Here is a 21044-nt window from a genome sequence, read left to right as displayed (position 1 = left end):
GCATTTGAGAAGAACTGATTGGGGGCATACAGAAATCAAAGTAAAGTGATCTGAGTCTGAGTCCCCATTTGTCAGATGAAGCACACACTTAAGGCACAGACACAGCAGGACACTAAAAAACCTCTTAAAAATATAATTGGTAATATAATTCTGAGGCTGAGCTGTGAACCACATATTGACTATTTAATTTTCAATTACTTAAAATTAAAATTTTAAAATTCAGTTCCTCAGCCGCACCAGCACACTTCAAATGCTTAGTGTCCACATAAACATTGCTCTAAAGTATTTAAATTTTCGTGGCAAATAAGTAAAAAATGTCACTGAATTCTTTGACATCTATTTTATGATCTGACATTATTCTCAAGTTTGAAGTATGCATTTGGGGACTAGGTGGGACATCCAGAATGTTTTCAGTGTCTGGAGACCTCTAAGGAATGTCATCTGACCTTAACTAGCAGGACCTTTAACAGCACTTATATCCTACAAAGCAGTGCCCTAGGACCATCACCCTGCAGCATTTGCAATAGGAGAAGCAACACGCTAAACTTGAGCAGCCGCAGGTCTCCTAGCAACAACGACGCGATCCCGCCCCTTCCCCAGCCTTCCCCCTCTTACCTTATTAGACGGGAAGGGGCGGGGCCATGAGTCCTTTGCCCAATAGGAGGGGAGCGGAGGAGGTAGCCCCGGCTGCGTCCCCGTCGCTAGGGAAACCGCTGCTGCCCGATGCAGCCAGAGGCCGCGAGATGCCGAGCGCGGAGGAGCGGGCCGCACTAGCTGAGGAGAACGCAGAAGACGAAGCCGGCGCCGACCCGCGACTGCGACTTCTGGGGGCCTACGTGGTCCAGGGCCTGCGGCCGGCTGCGGGCGCCTGGGAGCGCTGCGCGGGCACCGCCGAGGCGGAGCGGCTGCTGCACGCCTTCCTGGGCCGCGATGCTGCGGAGGGTCCGCAGCCGCTGCTGGTGGTGCGGCCCGGGCCCGGGGCCTGGCGCTGCAACCCGGGCTGGACGCGGGACCGGACTCTGGCACGCCTCGAGCTAAGGGCCTTTTTTTCCTGCGCACCAGGCCCGAGCCGCCTGGGCCCTACAGCCTCCGCGGCTCGGTGCTCTGCGGGGACGTGCCCGCAGCCCCTCTGGAGCACCTGTCCGCGCTCTTCTCCGAGGTGAGGGTGTGTTGGCCCCGCGCTGCTGCAACTGGGGAGGGGGAGGGCAGGAGGAGACGGGGCAGGGGGCCGGGGCCAGGGGAGTGAGGCCAGGAGCCGGGTTTGGGGTGTCGGAAGAGAGCAGGATGGTTGGGCGGGTCCCAGTTGGAGTGGAGGGGTGGGGCTGAGTGGGAACCGGCCGGAGCTGACCACTGAGACGTGAGGCAGCTGTAAATGGGAGCGGGGGAAATTTGAGTAGGGGCCAGGGTGAGAAAGTCTACTGGCTAAGCTTGTTTCAGGCCTGGCCTGCGTTCAGGCCAAAGTGAGGGGACGCTAAAGTCCCAAGAGTACCTGCTGGGTCCTGACCGCTTGCTTTTTAAGGCTCAGTCTCTTCATCCCTCCTGGACACTGGTACTGGGAAGACAGGAAGTGGTTAACAAAGGGGAATTTCTCTTAGGTCAGTGAGGTGAGGGAGGTGAAATGCTATCTATAGTGTTTACTTCTGGAGAAGAGTTAGAAGGGGAGGTAGGCTGACTTTGACTTCATCTTCTTCATTCATCACACAACCGTGTGCCAAGTGTCTGCCATGTGCCAAGATAAGAAGTTGGGGCATCCAGTTGGAAATGTCCAACAGGCGTTTGGAGGGGTCTGCCTGGAGCTGGGGGAGAAGCTCTCCAGAGATGTGGGTTATGGAGTGCTTCCATGACCCCATAGCAGAAGCCTGGAGAGTGTGGGAGCTTTCAGGTAGGGTGCTCAGGAGAGATTCTTGTGACATTTAGGCCTTTCTGGAATTGGAGTAAGCATCCCTGTAAGTTGAGTGTGCATGCTTCTGGAGGCCCAATGCTCTGGATCCTGCTCTGAAATAAGTGTTTTCAGAGTACTGGTTATGTGGTATTTCATGTGATAGGTGCTATGGGGAATACCAAAGAAATAGAAGAGAAGGTCGCACCCATGAAATTCCTCATATATTTAAAATATTTAAAGCTCGTATGACTGGGGTGGAGGTAGTTGTCTTAAAATATTTAAAGCCCATATGACTGGGGTGGAGGTAGTTCCACAGTTTGGTCCCAGTGTTGGAACCAGGTTCTGGAGGCTCCCTGCCATGTCAAGTGTAAGCCCTTTAGCTGCTTTATCAGGAAGCTACTGAAGGGGAAATTCCAGAAGGGGCTAGAGTTGCTCTGAGGGACCCAGAGAAGCTAGAAGCTAGGTTTCTCAGTAGATGGGGAAGTGTTTAACAGCCCAAATGGCTTGACTGCTGGGCATTGTCTGAACACCATCCCTGCAGAAGTCCAAGCTTGGGTAAAATCCCCTAATGTATGGTGGTGATGGAAAGTGCCATTGGGCTCAGAGGTGAGAGCTGTGTGGGTGGTCTGAGAGCCTGAACTAGCCTCCAGTGTTGCACTGGCTCCTGAATAAGAAGAAGGGAAGGATAAATTGAGAACAAAGTAACTTTTGAGGGGTGAGGAGCAGACTGGACAAAGGTTCAGAGATGGAACTACACATGCATATGGCAGATAGTGGGTCCATCCCAGGGTTGCAAAAGGAAATGTATCCAGCAACAAAGGCAATTCAAAAGTGATTTTAAAATAATTCAAATCCTCAAATGTTCCAGAATTTTCATTGGTACATTGAAAGAGATTGGAAACAAACTGACCGTTCATCAGCAGGGTACTGGGTGAATGAATGAAGGTCTATCTATAATTAAAAGAAATGACTGATATGCAATAATCCTTAAGATAATTTGTGTGTAACAAAAATACACATAAAATAAAATTCACTCTCCCATTAATTTCCAAGTGTAAGGTACAATATTATCAGCCACATGTACATACACTGTGCCACAGATCCCAGAACTCCCCCATCCCACATGAATGAACTCTATACCCACTAAACCACTCTCTCTGCCTCCCCATCCCTTGGCAACCACCACTCTACTTTCTGTCCCTCTGAACTTGACCATTCTAGGCACCTCATATAAGTGGAATCATGCAGTATTTGTAAGTTTTCGTAACTGGCTTATTTCACTCAGCATGATGTCCTCAAGATTCATCCATGTGACAGAGTTCCCTTCTTTTTGAAGGCTCCATAAAATTCCGTTGTATACATGTACACATTTTGTTTATCCATTTCTCCCTGGATGGATATTTATGTTGCTTTCAGCTCTTGACTATTCTGAACAATGCTGCAATTTAAATAATTTTCTAAGATGTGCAGAATTGTATGTATAGTATGCTACCGTTTTCAGGTGGAAGACTCACTTTCCACTGCAAAGCTTTTGCAGTTTGTATGGTACCTCTTTTAAAACTCTAAATAAAATAATTGTATTTCTCAAACCTCTAACAACAGTCTTTAGGCCATTCACCCACTCCTCTGCCACCTTCTTTTTGTATGTGCCCTGAAGCTACTCCAGAGTCACTTCAGAACCCTGCCTTCCCCTGGTGCCCTAAGCCCCCCTGCCCCTCCCAGCTCTGCTGCCGACCCTCCCTGCTCCTGTGCGTTGGCTGAACCAGGCTGCATGCTCCCCTTCAGCAGCACTAAAGCGAAGTCCCCACCTGCCTAAGACAAGGTTTCCTGGGTTGTGTGAGTGTGTGTGTGAGTGTGTGTGTGTGTGTGTGTGTGTGTGTGTGTGTGTGTGTGTGTGTGTGTGTGTGTCGGGGGGGATGTTGGGAGGGGAGGTGTTAACCAGGGGAGGAAGCTATACCTTTTAACATTTTTGTCCCATTACACTAGTAGAAAGTTAAAATGTTTCCGAGGAAGAACAGACAATTTAGTATCCAATTCTCCTGCTCCCTTTCTTCCTCCTCCCAATCACTTTCTGCACTGCTGCCTGGTTACTTTTCCTACAGCTCTGAAACATAGATGCTGTTGTAAAGTTTTGCGTTTTGGGGAGAGAGCATGGGGTTTGGAGTTGCATGGACCTGGACTCAAATCCTGATTCTGTCACTTTCATCAGTGTAATGTGAGCAGGTCAGCTCACCTCTTCAGTGTCAAACTACCTTGCAGGGTGTCATGAAATTTAGAACTAATGTATTAGGGCACCTGGAACAGAGTGTGTGATGTTGTAGATATTCCCTAAAGGGTAAGAATTATTGCTGGTCTGCATCCCATTTAAAAGCGCCCTCACTTCTCTGACTGTCCTGTCACCTTTCTCTAATCCAAACCTGACTCTTCTCGGAGGCGCAGCCTTATTTCCCCCACTGCCCTTCTACCTCTGGGCCTGGAGGTGAGACAGGTGTCCTTGCTCCTCTAGGCTGCTTCTTGATTCATGTTGGAAAGCCTCCAGTTTGAATCTCATGCCATCAGACAAAGCCACCCTCTCTCCTCATTGCTGCACCAGGTCCTGATGACACTGCCTTCCTTCCTCTGTGATTGGGCTCCCACTCCACTCTGACCCTCCCCAGCACTACTCCTGTCTTAATAGGTGACCATTTCAGTAGACACACAAATGATCCTTCCAAACAGGCGGCCTCTGGGCTCCTTGAGCCTTACTCCTCCCTATCTTAACCACCCTTTCCCACCCCTTCCCAGACCTTGAATTACCAAACCGTCCCTTCATGATCCAATTTCAGGCACCTCTTTCTCTGGCCACTGCTCCTGTTTTCCAGCTCACTCTGTCCCATGTCACCACAACAAGCTCGTGACTCTGCTAGAATTTCCATTCTGTGGCTCCCACCACCTTCCCACTGTCCCTCTCTCTCCATTAGCCAGCTGGAGTGCACCATCATTCTCCTCATTCCCTTGCTCCTGACACACTGGCCTCTGCTCTGCTTTGTTGTACCTGCTTGGCAGAATTATAATCCTGGTGAAATCCAGCCTCTGCCTACTCCATACCTGCAGCCATGAAGCTGAGTGGGGCCAGAGAAGAGAACAACTGGCTCCACTTTAAATTCATGGCCCCAAACCTCCAACAGAGGTTTATGCTTTCCGACTGACATCCCATACCTCCAGTGCCAATTGTTTTCTTGTTCTTCATAATCACTCTTGCACACTTTCTTTCTTTCCCTCAAATATCCAAAATCTCCTCTATCAACCTCACTCTGTGAATGCTTGCTTGGTTTAAAAAAACAGAAATAATAGAATAAAATTTCCGCAGCTGCTTTTATCTAGCTCATCTGCCAATAGCTGTACTCAGTGTGCTGCCATCCCCCCCGTGGCTGCAGACTGCTGTCACCTGATGCCCACCCAAGGACTAAAACTGCCGCTTTTGGACTAATTCTGCCCATTCTCACCTCCTTGAGGTGGTCACTCCAGCAATCCTCCCCTCTCTCCTACATTCCTATTTTTCCCCTCTGTACTAGATAATTCCCATCAACAAAATCCTCATTCCTTCCGTCAACTACCATCCTGTTTCTATGGTCCCCTTTCTAGCAACATGTCTAGAATCCATGTCTGTTCTGGCTGTGTCCCCTTCTTTTCTTGCTTTATCTTATACGCACTCACAGGGCCCTTACCCCTGCATTGCATGGAAGAAAAATGAAAGAACTTGCCAGTATCGCCAGTGACCTCCATTAATTGGAGGCTTATTATCAGTACTCTTCCTGCTTGACCTGCGAGAAGCGCTTGACATAGCTCCTGATGACCCTTTCCTTTCTTCCCTTGGCTTTTAGGAGACAGCCTTCCAGTGTCCTTCTGTCACATCGCCACTCCCTCTCAGTCTCCACTGATGGCACCCCGACTCCTTCCCAACTTCCTAACATGGGAATCCTAGGGCTTGTTCCTGGGACATCTTTTCTGTACGTATACTCAATTCCTTGTGGGCACTCACTCGCCTTCAGAGCTCCACAAACGATCGGTACCTGACATCTACCCAATTTGTTACCTTTAGTCTTCTCTGAACTCCCAGCCACCATATCCAATTGCTTACGCAATGTCCCCAGTCAGAAGTCCAACAGATGTATCAAATGCTAATGTGTCCAAAAACGCATTCCCGGTCTTCTGTCGAGAACATACTCCACCCTTTCTCTTCCCCACACCAGTTACTGGCAGTGCCATTCCTCCCGTTACTCAAATCCCAAAGCTTGGAGTCATCCTGACTCCTTTTATTTTCTCACAGCCCTGTAACTAATCCATCAAGAAATCATGGCCAAATCTTCAAAATGTGTATAGGATCACACCATTTCTTTTATCTCCTCCACTACTCCCATGCCAAGCCACTGTCTTTTGTGTCATAGCACAGCTTGCTAACCCATCCCTTTCTCTTGCTTAGGCTCCTACAGTCTATTCTCAACACTGCAGCTGGAGTGACCCTTCTAAAAAAGGTGTCAGACCATGTCAGCCCTTTTCTCAAAACCCTCCAGTGATTGCCGTTCCTCTGAGGGGGAAAATCAAAATCCCACAGGTAGGGCCGCCTGTGCTCTGACCTGCTTGACTCAGCCCTGCTCTTCTCCCTCACCCTGTTCCCATTTCACTGACCTCCACACTCTTCCTGGGCCACCCTAGGCATGCTCCCACCTCAGGGCCTTTGCGCTGGCTATTCCTTCTACCTGCAGTATGTTCCCCCTAAGAGTCTGCACCTCACCCTCACTACCCTCCCTAGACTTTGTTCAAATGTTACCTTCTCAGTGAGGTCTGCCTCCCATCACTCCACTGAATGATTACAACCCCTCCAGCCCACATTCCTGGTCCTCCTCACCTGCTTTGTTTAGACTTTTTTTCACAGAACTTGTTTGTTGACTGTCTTTCCCCTAGAATATGAACTTCATGAGGTCAGCAATCTTTATTTTGCTCACTGATGCACCTTCCCAGCACCCAGAACAGTACTAGCTCATAGTAGATGCTCAATAAATATTCATTAAATTATTGAATGCATAGTTTTTCATTTCATCAAAAGTCCATATTTATTATTTTTCTATTACTCAGAGCCCTCCAAAGTCCAACCCAACCCCATCCACCACTTTTTCTTCAGACAGCAAGTATTATGTTATCCTATGAATCTCTGCTGAGAGCTTCCTGCATGCCAGACCTTAGGGAGGATGGTGGGTAAATAAAGACCAAATGAGATATAGTACCTGCTTTGAGATCCTAGGAGAATTCCTGTTCATACTCTCTCCCCTGGTAGGCCTTTGCTCTGGGCCCACAGAGTCCTTTCTTAACATAAATATGAATAAAGCTCAGTTTGTGACATTCTGTCTCTGTTCACCTTGTAAGTTCTCAGTTCATTCTTTCCAGACAGGGCAGGCAAGGATCACCCTCCTCGATTCCCATGCTGGGTCCAAGTATTCTGTGTCACAGCCACACAGACTCATTGGTCATGTATAGAACCCACCCAACCACATGAGTCCATATTTTCTTCTCAATGTAGTTCTTTTAACCATTACCTGATCCTCTGTTTTTCTTTCTCATACTCCCTTCCCATTAGCTGTGAGCTTTTGACAGGTATACATTCCTAGTGAGGTATGTTAATTACAATTTCTTAAGTTGGGAGTGGCAGGAACCTCAATTTAAATTAGCTCAGGAAGTTCAAGAGCATCATGATCCAGGGGCTCCAGTGATGTCACAGGACTTGCTCTCTCTCCATCTATAAACTCCCCCTAAGGGTCCATGTGGTAGCAAGATGGCCACCAAATATTCCAGGCTCAGAGAAAAGAGAAAGCTTCTCTCCCTCAAAAAATTCAGACGAGACGTTGATTCTCATCGGCTCCGATTTGGCCGCAGGTCCTCCCCTGGATCTGGAGATGAGTGCCAAGGAAGAGGAACTATGTTGGGTAGTCAAAACCAACTAGTGTTCACCCTCCAGATAGATTCAAGGTCCTCAAGCTGGCTTACTTTTTTCAGATGCCCCCTTAGGCCACCTGTGGACAGAGTCATCCTTACTTGCATCTGTCCTGTGTTTTGCCTCTGGCTTTTGGGACAGTTTCAGTCCCCTCCCGCTCACCCTGCTGATGAAGGAGGGATTCCTGCCCCAGGGTTATGGGGATGACCAAGCATACAACATTGGACAGATGGGACCAACAGCAGTTTATTCATCACATATATTCACAGTCCAGAGGAGCCGGACACAGTGCCATGCAGGGCCACATGGAGGCTGAATTTGGGAACAGAGTGAACAACCAGGGCTGTGCGAAGCCCTCTTTGTAGTATCAAGAGGGGGTGGGATGTCCTGTGGGAGGATGGGATTGGCTTGTTTGAATAATTCCACTGGCTGGCATGGATCTGAAGCCCGCTTCTCAGGGATAAGCAGCAGCTGGGCCTAGTCCTTTTGATAAGAAGGGCTGTTTGGCTAGGGGACCTTATCTGCAGGATAGAGTCGAGGCCCTCCTGATTATATCAGGTGTCATAATGCTGGTTCCAGTGTCAAGCCCCACAGCACCAGCACCGGAGAAGGCGGTGTAGGGCTTTCTGGGTGTTTCTCAGAGTAGCTTTTCTTCAAGGTCTCAGAAGTAGAACGCATACCTTTCTTTCCCATGCATGTCTGTTCCAGGTTGTTATGCCTGTCTTGGCCAATGAACAGAATCACCTAGACTGGCCCCACGTGGTACGTCAAGATGTCCAGCGGCATGCCCACAGCCTCCAGTGTGACCTCCTGGTCATCCTTGAGCAAGTGAAGGGGAAAACTTTGCTGCCTCTTCCAGCAGGCTCAGAAAAAATAGAGTTTGTGGGTTCTGAAAGTGAGACCATGTAAGTACCACCCGCCTGGCCATATGGGCCTCTGAGATATGGGAGATGCTGGTTTGTTTGCATGTTTTCTTTATGCTGTTCCTGACAGCACAGCTCCTTGTACTGCACACAAGCCCACTGTCTGCTCTGTTTGCCAACATCCTCCGACTGTATGTTTCCGCTAATTATTACCCTTGCCCTGTCCCTCTGCCTGAAGGCTTTTAAGGCTCTCACAGCAATGTGGCCCTTCTCTGCTCAGATTATTTCAGGGCCAAGAGCAGTTCCAATGGGGTCACTAGTTTGTTTAGCAGGACAGCGTGTCATCATCAGCAAAGACCCAGCCTGGGGGTCTTGTGCCACTGCCCAGCATTCGCCCCGCACATCATGCCCCTGCTATCCCAGACCCTCCCCACCAGCAGCTGGACACTTTAAGTCCTAGGGATTTTTTTTTTCCCCACAAAAACAAACCTGGCTTTGTTTAGGCTGAAGGCCATACTTCCTGCACCAAGGGCACATTAAAACACCAGCCTCTTCTCCCTTTCAGAGTGAAATCCACCAGCAGCTTCTACTTACCATTCCTGCTGTGAGCTACCTTTGTTTTTCTCCCATGAAAGGCAACCAAAATGGGTGTTTAACCCCTTCTAAGCCCTCCCTAGATTTATTTATTTTTAAAAAGGTGTATAATGGGAGATCTTTTTCTTTCAGGCCAGCCTATGTCTCTAAATGATACATTTTTGTCATCTCTGAGTGTGTGACAGCAGCTACATGAGGTTGGCCTGCCATGTTGCCCAAAGTTTCCAAAAATCTGACTGTCATTGCTATGTGTTCATGGCCCATGATTTGAACTGAAGAAGTATTGCTGGGATGCCAATGTACTTCATAATGAGTTTTTGCTATTGGAAGTAATTTGCTACATACATAATTTGAAGCAATTTCCCAGTTAACTGGAAAACTTAGTGTGGTTTAATAAAAGTATCCAATTTTCAAAATAAATAAATTTAAATTACCCATTTCCTGTTCCTCTTGTATTTTAACATAATAACATTCAATGTAGTCAGTGTTTCGGTATATAATTATTATTGAGTTTGTCTCCCTTTGTTCAAATTTGATAATTTCCCAGAAGGCTGGATCATATTTCAGGGAGGTGACTATCTTCTACCTTTAATACCTTCCATAATCCCTTGTGCCATATCGCTGCTCAACAAATATGAATTGAACTAAATTAAGTGAAGGTGGGTTTCTCATAAAAATGCATATTATAGATTCTCTTTGTGCATCAGTTGTGCCCTGGGTTCTTGGTATGAACGGTTGTCAGTTAAGACTTTGTGAAAAAGCAACCACAGTATGTTTTGGACATTCAGCCCCTTTCAAAATATCCCTAATTTATTTATTGTAAAAAGGTGTATGAGGGGGAATGCTTGGGAATTCCATTCTTCATTGGAAATATGAGGACAAAATGAAGTCAATAGTGGTGTTCAGGTGGCTGACAGTCTGCCTTGGAGAAGGAGGTAAATGAACTGTTTCCTTTTGGGGCTCAGGACAGAACTAAGACTGAATGAGGAAATGGCAGGTCATGAATAATTGTGTGCATGCCCATGCACAAGCATTTTGTCTGGAGAAAGAGGGCTTGTACTTTTCATTGACCACTCATCAGAGGCTATCATCTAACAAAAGTTACGAGTGCCTGGACTAAATGGAACTCTGACCTATTTTTAAAAGGTTTGGGGTTCTGTTTGGGGACTGTTACTGAGAATTAAGTCATCTCCAGTAGCCCAGGGGATTTGTTGTGTCTTTCACAGCTTGGATTCCACAGATAAGTCAGTCATCTATGCAATCGAGTTGGCAGTGATCCAGTGGAGCCACCAAGTCCAGGTGGTACTCAGGAGACTGTCTTCCCAGCCAGTCCTGCAAGGGGAGAATCCCACCCCGAAGGTGGAGCTGGAGTTCTGGAAAAACAGGTAGGTACAAACCCTGGGGAGCAGATGGATACAGAGGATAATGCCTGGGGAGCCGGCCACTGAGTCTGCTGCCACTCCCAGATGTTTCCCATCACTCTAGGGCAGGCAGCTCAGTAGACAACTTTTCTATGCACAGAAGATGCATACTTTTCCCGAGGGACAGTAGCCATCCCTCCTTTCTTGGGCTACAGACAGTACATCTTCTGATATTTCTTCAAAAACAGGCTCTTTCAGCTACTTGTAAAATTAATTAACTCTCTTTCTTATGTTTCTTCTACCTGTCTGCTCCTTCTCCATTGAAAACTCAAGGCTATATGCACACACATTTTGTAAGGATCTAGACAAAAGAGGATTTTGGTGGTTGGCTGTAGAACAGTCTCTCCTAGGTCCCAGCCAATGGTTAGTAGGGCTGGGAAGCCCTTTATCCACTATGTCCAAGCCCCACAGGGTTCCAGAAAGACCTAATTATTGCTCCTGCTCATTACCCTTCTTTCTCTCAGTCTGGCCTTTGGGTTTTATCCCCAAGCAAGCAAGTTCACTATGAGTGAACGGAGTGAGACCGAGAAATGACAACAGAACGTTCTTGGACTAACAGGGTTTATACCCAGTTTTACTCTCCTGGCAGTAGGTCGAGCACTAGAATCACGTCTGCATCCAGCAGTCTGTGGGTCCATAATCCTCCTTCATCTCTGCCTCCACCAGAGCACTGGACAGAGCTCTTTATATAGTGACTCAGTCAATAATAGCTCATTGCCTGCAGGTGTGAAAGTATTAGCCTAGCAGCAGGCCAATTACATCACCAAGGAGTTTAGGGTAGGGTGAGGATCCTGGCCTAGGGTCTTCAATTTTCCCCACACTCCCCATTTCCTCATTCCTATTTATCATTGTGCTGATTAATCCTTTACTCAAAAGCAGACAGATGTTCAAGGCAATGTCCCTGTCCTTGCTGTGAATGGATATTGTCCATGTCAATGACCAGTCATGCCTGTAGGGCTCCAGCCCTGTCTGCACCATCATGCTGGGTTGCCCCCCACCCAGTCCACCCACCTTGCCTGGTTTCTGACCTTCTGCTGACCTACTGTGGGGCCTTCCTCAGCCTTCTTCCTCTGACAACACCTCTCTCACCCTGCCCCAAACCTCACTGCGAGAGCTAATGACTTCCAGTTGCCAGGCTATAAGCCATCAGATGGTACAGTGGGGTTCCCTGCTGTTACCTCCTGGAGCTGCCCTTTGAACCTGTTCCCATCTCAGGCCTTGGTCATCATGGTCCAGGAACAGATGCCCTGGCTGTTTGGGCCAGAGCCGGCCTCTCCTCTGTCTATGTGAGGGTGGGTCATCGCAGCATGGCTAGTGTTTCCTGATGTTCACCTGGCTTCACCCTTCTCCACCATGTTTCAGGTCTGAGGATCTGGAGTATATTTACAATCAACTGAGAACGATAAAAGTGAGGGGCATGGCTGGGCTCCTGGACAAGCTTCAGAGCAGCTACTTCCCAGCTTTTCAAGCCATGTTCAGAGATGTCATTGCAGGTGAGGACCAGCAAGTATTTTCATAAATATGTTTGACTGAAATTTGGTATTTAATGCTGAGTCATCATCTGTCTCTGATTTCAGCAGCTTCCAGTCCTTCTAACCTTGCACTCTGACATAATCTGGTATCGTGGCGAGAATTCCAAATCTCGAAGCAGGAAAGCAGCTACCCTGTGCTCTGTTTTATTCCTAGTGCTTTGTGACCTTGGCAAAGTCACCCAACCTCTCTGAGCTTTTGTGTGTACCATGATTATGACGCACACACTAACCCTGGACTTCCTGGGCCACTGTGAGATGTTATCAGTGGCAGTACTATATTGACTGTACTGAATTGTCCAAACGCATATTGTAATTTCTCACCTGGAATCTGGAATTCAGGTTCCTCCACCCCCAGTTCCTTGAGAAGTTTGTTCCATTTCTAGCTCCATTCTGCTTGTTCTGTTTCTGCTGTCAGACAGGACTGCAATTTCCTGGCCATCTGAGCACCAGACAACATAGGCCCTTGTCAAAATTGCAAAGCCAGCAAAGTCTATAATTAGAAGTAGGTAAATTTTTTCAGGCTTCATCCCCTCTCCCCAGTGTACTTTCCTTCTTTTCTTTCTCCTATCAAACCTCCTCGCAGCTATTCAGTATTATAGGTCAGAATGTACTTTTAAAAAGGTACTTGCAATTTCTTATGATTTAAGCTTAATCCAAGCAGTGATGTCCAAACCCTTTTTCTCTTCTGGAGAGACGAATTTGCTCTGTTAGAGGTGAGAGAGCCCTGTGTCTGGAACCCACTAGTCCCACCTTGTCCCACCTTCTCTTCCTCATGCCTTGGGGTTTGGAAACCACTCAGCTAAAGGGGTGAAAGTTCCAGTGGGGAGTTTCTGACATGTGCTTATATCAGATAAAGCAGCATAAGTCGCTAGTCTTTCAGGTACTTCTGGGCCTTAAAATCTTATCACAGAGGCCACTCTACCAGCACCTGAAGCTGGCTTGGAATGCCGGCCCTCTTGAGGCCCTAGTTTATTGCTTCGCTGAGAGATTTTTGTGTCCTGGAGGAATCAATAGTTGTTCCCAATTTATACTTCAATTCAAATGGGACAGGTGTCCCCAGAGTGGTGTGTTTACCTCTGTTGCTGTGAGGGATGACGGTGGGAGACATATGGACAGGTCTATTAAAAATGCATGAAAGGGCAACTGTTTTTAGCAAGTGATACCAGTTTCCATTTGTGGTAGTGATTGGAAGTTTTCATTTTATATGATTTTATTGATCAATTTAGAGAAAAGTATTAAGTACTACAGGTAGTAAGCAGACATGATATATCATAAATGAGGGATGCAAATGATTGAAATCTAGAGCTCTGAAATAAAATAACAGGTAGTAAGAAAAGTAAAAAGTATACTTATGAGTTGGCTCTTTAGAGCCCTAGATATATTTTTCACGTTAATAGATCCATAGATTATAATCATTCTTATTGATTAATAGTTATAAAAGAATTTGGTTCTTTTACAGTAGAGGATATGCTGGCAATGAAAAGAAATTAGAAAAAAAACAATACCATTATAATAATACCAGATACACACTATTATAAAATTATAAATCCTTTAAATATATAGCTTACTTCCAATGATGGAAGAAAAGAAATGTTGATTAAAGGAGTTAGGTAGACTTGGCCTGAAATTTTGGTATGTTCACCTGAGAATAAAAAGCTTTTAGAGGCTGGTGGTGGATTTTCTCATTTCTAATTGAGTTTCAGAGCATCTGTCTTGCTTTACCCTAAGTAAATGTATTTACATGTGCATTGTCATTATTAGTCTCAATCAGGCAGTCCTTTGGCTACTGATGGACTGAAGAGGGGGAAAGGAGAAGAAATATTCCTGGATTAGCAGGCACAGATTAGAATACAGTGATACATAAAAAAAAGGTGGTTAAAATGACATAGGAAAAAGTGTGGGAAAAAGATTGTCTGCATGAAGAACCTCGGAAAGCAGGAAGCAACAGAATCCTGAAGGGGAGAAAACAGGGCAATAAAGACTAATTAGGGAGTTCTGTCTCTGGCTTCTAGGGGCAGGATTGCCTAGAACAGCCTGGTTGCCAACCCAGGATCTTTGTAGGCAGATACGCAGAAGAGAAGTCAAGGTCCAGTGGTATGCTGGAGCCAGCCTGGACTGGCTAGCAGTTTCTCATGAGAGCCTGCTGTATGTACCTCTTTTCAACCCCTCTGCCCAACACTCAGTGAAGTCAGTTTAGTAGCTTGAAATCAGACACGGTGGAAAGATTGGGATTATTTGCACCACAGAAATTGGCAAATGCTACAAATGAAGGATTTTGTCCCTGAAAAGCCTGTTGTTAAAGATTTACCAGCAAACCACTAAACATCACTGTATAACAGGCAGTTTATATTTGCATTTTTAAAAGGTGTGTGCTTAACTCTGTTCATCTCTTCATCTACCTTGTGATTGAAGATCGTTGCACCCTGGACTGGATAAGCCAGTCCTCAAACATTTGTGCGCTTAAAAATTAGGGGAGTGCTTGTTTGGCTACAGGAGATTTTGCTTCTTACAGAAGGCATCATAAAGAGAAAGCTACTCTGGCCTGGTGGTCTCAGCCCCTTTTCCTATAGCACATGTACAAGCAGGCATGTGCTCACCAGAGTGGCTGCTAGATTCTGGTAGCGCCTATTCCCACACAGCTGTTTTGATATTCACATCAGCTTCCCCATTTAAGAATCACTGCTTTAATCAATTTACCGTGACATTTGACTTTCAAAATCCAATTCACATACTGCTTCCCACAGCTCTACTTGGGATATAAAATACAGATGTACATATCACAAACTACTGTGTGTCATGAGCACCACAACCATCCAGTGAGGGATTTAACATGATAAATACATGGGATAATCTTGACTTTGCTCAGCTAGGCAGGGCTGGCCAATTCAGAGGCAGACCCTGGGCAAGGTATTTGAGCCTTAATATCTTCACTTATAAAGTGGGGATAATAAAGCTACCTCACAGGGCTTCCTATGAGATGGTACACACCTAGGGAGTAGAAAAATGCCTGCATATTGCAACTGTTTACTAAATCGTACATATTTTGAGCTTTCCTTTAGGATAAATGCAGAACTTCACCCATATAATATGAGCTAAGAACGTCTTCTCTCATAGGACAGTACCTGATTATCTGTCCAGGGATGAACCAACCTGTATAAACTCACTGTTCTGGCTCAGTTTGTTCAATGGGCTTTGTTCAGTACCCTTTAAGTGGCCATACAGAATTAGTACCTGATGCTATGGGTTTTCCTACTTTCTGGTCTCAGGCACAAGATGACTGGTGAAAGGAGCGTGTTTTGGTGGCTGTGGTCAAAGGAAATGGCAGGAGATTTTCCTAGCTTTGAAAACAAGCGGAGCCTTGCCACAGTCAGGCTGGGCTACTTCTCTGTTCCCTGTGACATCTCCATATGAGCTCAACGAGATTCCTCATTAGCAAGTATTTATCAGCATCATTACCATTTACGGGACACCTGCTTTGGTCTGGGCACCGTGATGGCTGTGTATGAAGAATCTCTCCATGCTACCTTCAAACCTTCAGAAGAACTTTCTAATTTGTTACTGTTCAGACTATTTTTGAAATTCAGAGAAGTTAAATTTAAATATGCCCAAATCATACAACAGGAAGGCAGATCTTTCTGATTCTAAACCTTGTCCTCTGTCACCTATTCTGTGTTTCCTCGGAGATAGCAGTACAGGAATTAGCAATCACCAGGTATGTTCTACACACAGAGCACCAGAGCAGGGCCAGGAGGGCCAGGGAGAAGTCCAGATACAGGAATTTTTGTGCAAGACTCCTCAGAAAGTTATCCTTACTATCCAGGGGTCTTCAGATATCAGTATTTCCTCCTTAGAGCTAGGAAGATTTTAGGAAACAGGCTTCTCTGTTCTCAAAGTTTAAGAAGAGATTGCAGCCAGTGCTTTACAGATCTTTACTTCCCAGGCACAGGACTCCTCTTGGTGGCTAAGACCCTCAGTGGCTATGACACATGGTGGCTGTGAGCCTCAGCAGGGAAGGTGACTATCTCCTATTCCTTCCAGCTCTGGCAGAGGCTCAGGACATCCACATGCACCTGAGGCCACTGCACCACCACCTGGAGGCCCTCAAGACCATGGAGTTTCCCGAGGTGAAGCCACAGCTTCAGCCTCTCCTCCACGTGGTCTGTCTCATTTGGGCCACGTGCAAGTCCTACCACTCCCCAGGGAGGCTCATGGTGCTGCTCCAGCACACCTGCAACCTTCTCATCCAGCAGGTTGGCTGCCCCAGGATCCCGAACAACCTGTCCCTGGGGGCTGGTGCACTGAATCTCAGGGAAGAGGAAAGTGTGCACTTTTTTCAGGGCAGAGAATTATGGTGCAAAGGTTCTCACACTTGAATTATGTTACATCACAGCCAATAACTCCCAAAGCTGTTCTCGTAGTGCTGGGATACTTGGGAGGACCAGTTTTCCTTTCCTCTCTGTGCAAGCCCTAGGGGAAAGTGAAGGGTGGGGTGGAGGAGACAAATTTTGACCTCTTTAATCACCTGTGCCGATGGTCTGGCGTGAAGTCAGCAGCAGTTAGGAGTGTTCCCTCTGGAGTCAGGCATTCCTGTGCCAAATACTGTATCACCACTTGGCAGCTGGGTGTGCCCCGGCACGTTCCTTACCTGCTCTGTGCCTCACTCCGTGCTCTGTGCAGGGGTGAAGAGGACTGATCTCAAAGGGCTGCTGCGTGGTTGTGAGGCTCCAAGGAGATCATGTACAGCAAGGCTTACCCTGAGCCCTGCACTGCTGGGAACTCAGTGCCTGTGAGCTACGGAGTAGCTTCTTGGGTCACACACTTCATGGTCGTCCATCTTAGGAACTCTGGTCGCAGCGGCAGGGCAACATGAACCATGAGGAAGCCTTAATGAGGCTTGAGCAACCTGCCCCTAAAACTGGCTTCTTTTACCTCTAAAGAACTGTAACCCTGAGAAAACAATGAACATACATAAAAAGTATCAAATAATAACTCACATCTATGGAGAACATTGCAGGCTGCAAAACACAGTGGCATTTTCATGATCTCGGTCACTTTCAGATGCACCCTGCACAGGGAGAGCCTTATGAATTTATTAGTATGATTTAGAATGTGGGCTAAGGCTTACGTTTAACAAATTGCCAAAGGTCAACCAATCCAGGGCCAGAAGCCAGTTCTTGAGCTCCTAGACCAGGACTGCATGTTTAGTAGCCAGGACTCTTTTGGTTGAAAATATAAGGAAACCCAACCAAAACTAGCCTCAGCAGAATGGTAATTTGTTGGCTCATGTGTAAGACTGGCTTTAGCCCTTAGATGATGCCACCAGGACCCAGTTATTTCTGCCCCTCCCTGGGGTGGGGAAGGTGACTGTCTAAAGTTGCTCCACAGCATTCCAGGTTCAAGTCTCTTGGAGACAGAGAAAAAATTATAGTTCGAAGAATTCTTGCACTTGAATTATTTTACTCTAGAAAACAATTAAATCAGGAACCCTTGGGAAAGAACACTGTTCCCTGCACCCCCCAGCTGGCCCAAAAGAAGTCTCGCTGTGTTTTCTTACTTCTGTCCACTTATACACCCTGAGCCAATCACTGGCAATCTGGCTTGAACCCAGGTCCCAGTCCACCTCTGGAACTGAGGACGGGATCAGGTGCTTCCTGTATTATGTTTCCAAAAAATATTGCTTGCACTAATCATTCGGTTCTGAGTTGTGGGATGGGAAAAGCTATGGGATGTCCCGTACCTGCCGGCTGGCATAGTGACACTCATCTGTTTAAATTCCAGGCCTCTAATTATCTCAGCCCAGAAGACCTCTTGAGAAGTGAGGTGGAAGAAAGTCAGAGGAAACTGCAGGTCGTTGTGGACACCTTGAACTTCTTCAAGCAGGTGTTTCAGGACCGAAGGGAGAATCTCCATACTTACTTTAAAGAGAACCAGAAAGTGAGGGAGTGGGATTTCCCATCTGCTTTGGTCTTTGTGCATGTGGACGGCTTCCTGGGACGACTACTCATGGTGCAGGTGAGTGTCCTCGTGCACATCAGGCTCCCAGCTCCATACAGGAGTGAGTGATCCAGAGTCAAAGGGCAAAAGAGGAAAAGGACCAGCACAACCTGGGGTGACCCTCTGCTGGCGGAACCCAGAATAAGATTCAGTCAGTCTCTGGGTTGATCATTGGACTGACCTCATGTAATGGTGGTTCTGTTAGAAGCTTAGGAAATTCTGTTCATAGATTCATTTAGGAAGAAGGCCCAAGGAATCAGTCAACTAATTAGGCTGTTTTTCAATGTACCCATAATCTTCAAACTTTGTTTCAAATGAACTCTTGCTCAGAATTCCATGTGCAAAATGCAGGTGAGCTGATGTGCATGCAGCTGGCCATTCCCACCCAGCCACCGTGTCGAACTTCTCCTGCTGTACTCTCACCCTCAAGGTGGCTCTGAAAACTGTAAGACTGAATCCCGGTGCAAAAGAAACAGGACTTTTGCTAAAAGTTGTGACTTTCCTGCAATTTTTAAAAGGTTAATATGAACCTTAGTTTAAGGGCATGGTGAGAAAACATGAGGCTTTTTCCTTTCATTGTTTTCATCCTCAGACATTAATATGCTTTGCTGGTCTTTTCCTACTTTACAGCTCTGCAGGGAGGGTAGTGGACATAATAAAATGAAATAATAGTTTTCCTAAAACTTACTTGAGAAATTTGGGGTCAAGTTCAAGATTACTACAATAGTCACAGGGACCAAGAAGAAATTAGAATCATGTTTCAGCTGTGATCAGAGATTTGGGATGAAAAAGAGGGGACATGTTGAGAAGAGGCTGTAAGGAGTGGCATAAACAATGGGATTATGAGAATAAGGGTGTATGAGATTGAATGTATTGGTTTCAGTTCAGGAAGCATTGGTCTAGCGCTGGCACTGCCAGGAACAGGGCTAGGAGCTGGGGATACAATGATGGCTGAAACCTGGTTTTGCCTGTAAGAAGCCTGGTTTAGCCAGAAAGCAGGAGAAGGTACAGAGACGAACGGAGGAGATCCAAGATGGAAAGACAGGAACCTTCACTGAGGTGTAGTGAATGCCATGATAGAAACTGAAACTGGTGTGCAAGGAATTGGGAGCAAAAACAAGAGGTCCCTGACTGAGAGGGGCTCTGAGAAAGTGTGGAGGGCAAGAGGAAATACGTTTTGAAACTGGAGTAGGAATTCTCCAGAGAAAGATGCTGGGGAAAGGCAGGGAGGCAGAGAAAATGTGTAAGTGAGGAAGCCGGAAGCTAGGTCTTAAGAAAGGCTCACCTTAAACCCTTCTCCGGATCATGGCGAGTGTAAATAATTGATATCTAGCTTTATCCTAAATGCCTCCTTTTTCTGCAGCAGTTTCCATCACCACTCGCTTGTGTTGCGCAGCCTCTCCCCTCCCCGTCCCCATTCCTCTCCTCTCCTACATCAACCCCTCCACCGAGGGCTAGCCCGGGGCAGAACCTCCCCCTCCAGCCTGTCCTCCTACAGCCACCACAGTGGAGGCGCTGCTGGCCTTGCCTGGCAGCCGCCCTGGGAGGGGAGGGGAGCACAGCTCCTAAATGACTGTTGGCTAGAGAGCACCTTACCCTGTGCACACGTGCTAATGATGTGACTTTGCATATAGACAGCTCTTCTACCATGGGGGCCCCTAATCTGCTGGGTATATTCTGTAAATATAAGCAGCGCCAGCCCCCAGTCTCCCCCGGGTCATTACCCTCACAATAGCTGTCTCAAAGGCTGCTGTTTCTTTCTGAATCAAGGGCATGGATGTGTAAAAAAGCAGTGGCCCCAGTCTACTCAGAGGATGACTTGAATGTCACCATGCTCTCTGTTGCTCTGCTCCTTCCTCTCCTGAGTTTCCCCTCCTTTGCTCTGGTTTATTTCCTTGCTCTTGGGCCAAATGCCACCATTTCTTTTCTCTACTGCTTTTGGCTCGTCCTTCTCTTCTACTTTGTTTCCTTCGCTTTCTTTCTCTCTCTTGTTTTGTTTCCCCTTACCTCTGTGGTTCACCCTGAATTTCCATGCTTTTCCTTTTTCCTGTGGCTGCTCCTTTCCCCGTCCTGCTATTTCCTCCTGTCTTTCATGGTCCATCTCCCAAACCCATGTTCCAGCTCACCCCCCCTGCCGCCTGGCTCCCCATCTCTTCCCTGCTCAGCCCAGCGCAGTGGACACAGGCTATTGATTACCCAAACATATTTCATGCAGCCCTTTAGTTAACATTCTGTGTATCTCTGTGATCAATGCCTGTTTGAAATGGGATTAATCTGCTTCTGTGCAGCAAGAATTAGGATGAACCCAGACTTATTCATACCTCTTGCTGTTCTAACGCATCCAGTATGTGGCTGCCAAGATGTGGGCAGCTGCAATTAACAAATACACGAAGCCAAGTTAATAAAATGACACGGATGCATTTATGCTTCTGCATGTTTGTGTCCAGGGCTATGTTGTGAAGGGCTGGTTTTCATCTCCTTAGTTCTTTTGGCCTTTTTTCCCCCTGATTTGTGTTGTTTTTCCTCTCTCTCTCTCTCTCTCTCTCTCTCTCCCTCTCTTTCTCTCTCTCTCTCTCTCTCTCTCTTTTGCTCTTGCTCTTTTATTCAAAAAAGCTTTATTTTGCAGATTGCCTCCTCCCTCTGGGTGCCTGCTAAAAGGAAGTGGGGTGGGGTAGGGTGGGGAGGGGGCCACTCGGCAGGTCTGCCCTGTGTGGAGTTGCTGTGTTATCAGGATACCATCCTCCTCCTCTGCATCCCAGCCATGACACAGCTCATTTCTTACAGAGCCAA

The 21044-nt window shown here is 46.8% G+C and overlaps 1 pseudogene; it reads left to right on the top strand.

Annotated features, from left to right (window-relative positions):
* Window positions 1–730: 730 nt before the first annotated feature.
* LOC108387707 (dynein axonemal heavy chain 9-like) overlaps window positions 731–21044 on the top strand; it is a 353770-nt pseudogene continuing 333456 nt past the window's right edge.

Source organism: Manis javanica, chromosome 4 (genome assembly GCF_040802235.1).
Source record: "Manis javanica isolate MJ-LG chromosome 4, MJ_LKY, whole genome shotgun sequence".
In the NCBI taxonomy this organism is placed as follows: Eukaryota; Metazoa; Chordata; class Mammalia; order Pholidota; family Manidae; genus Manis; species Manis javanica.
The sequence above is the reverse complement of the archived record's forward strand: the minus strand, read 5'-3'. Positions and strand labels throughout refer to the sequence as shown.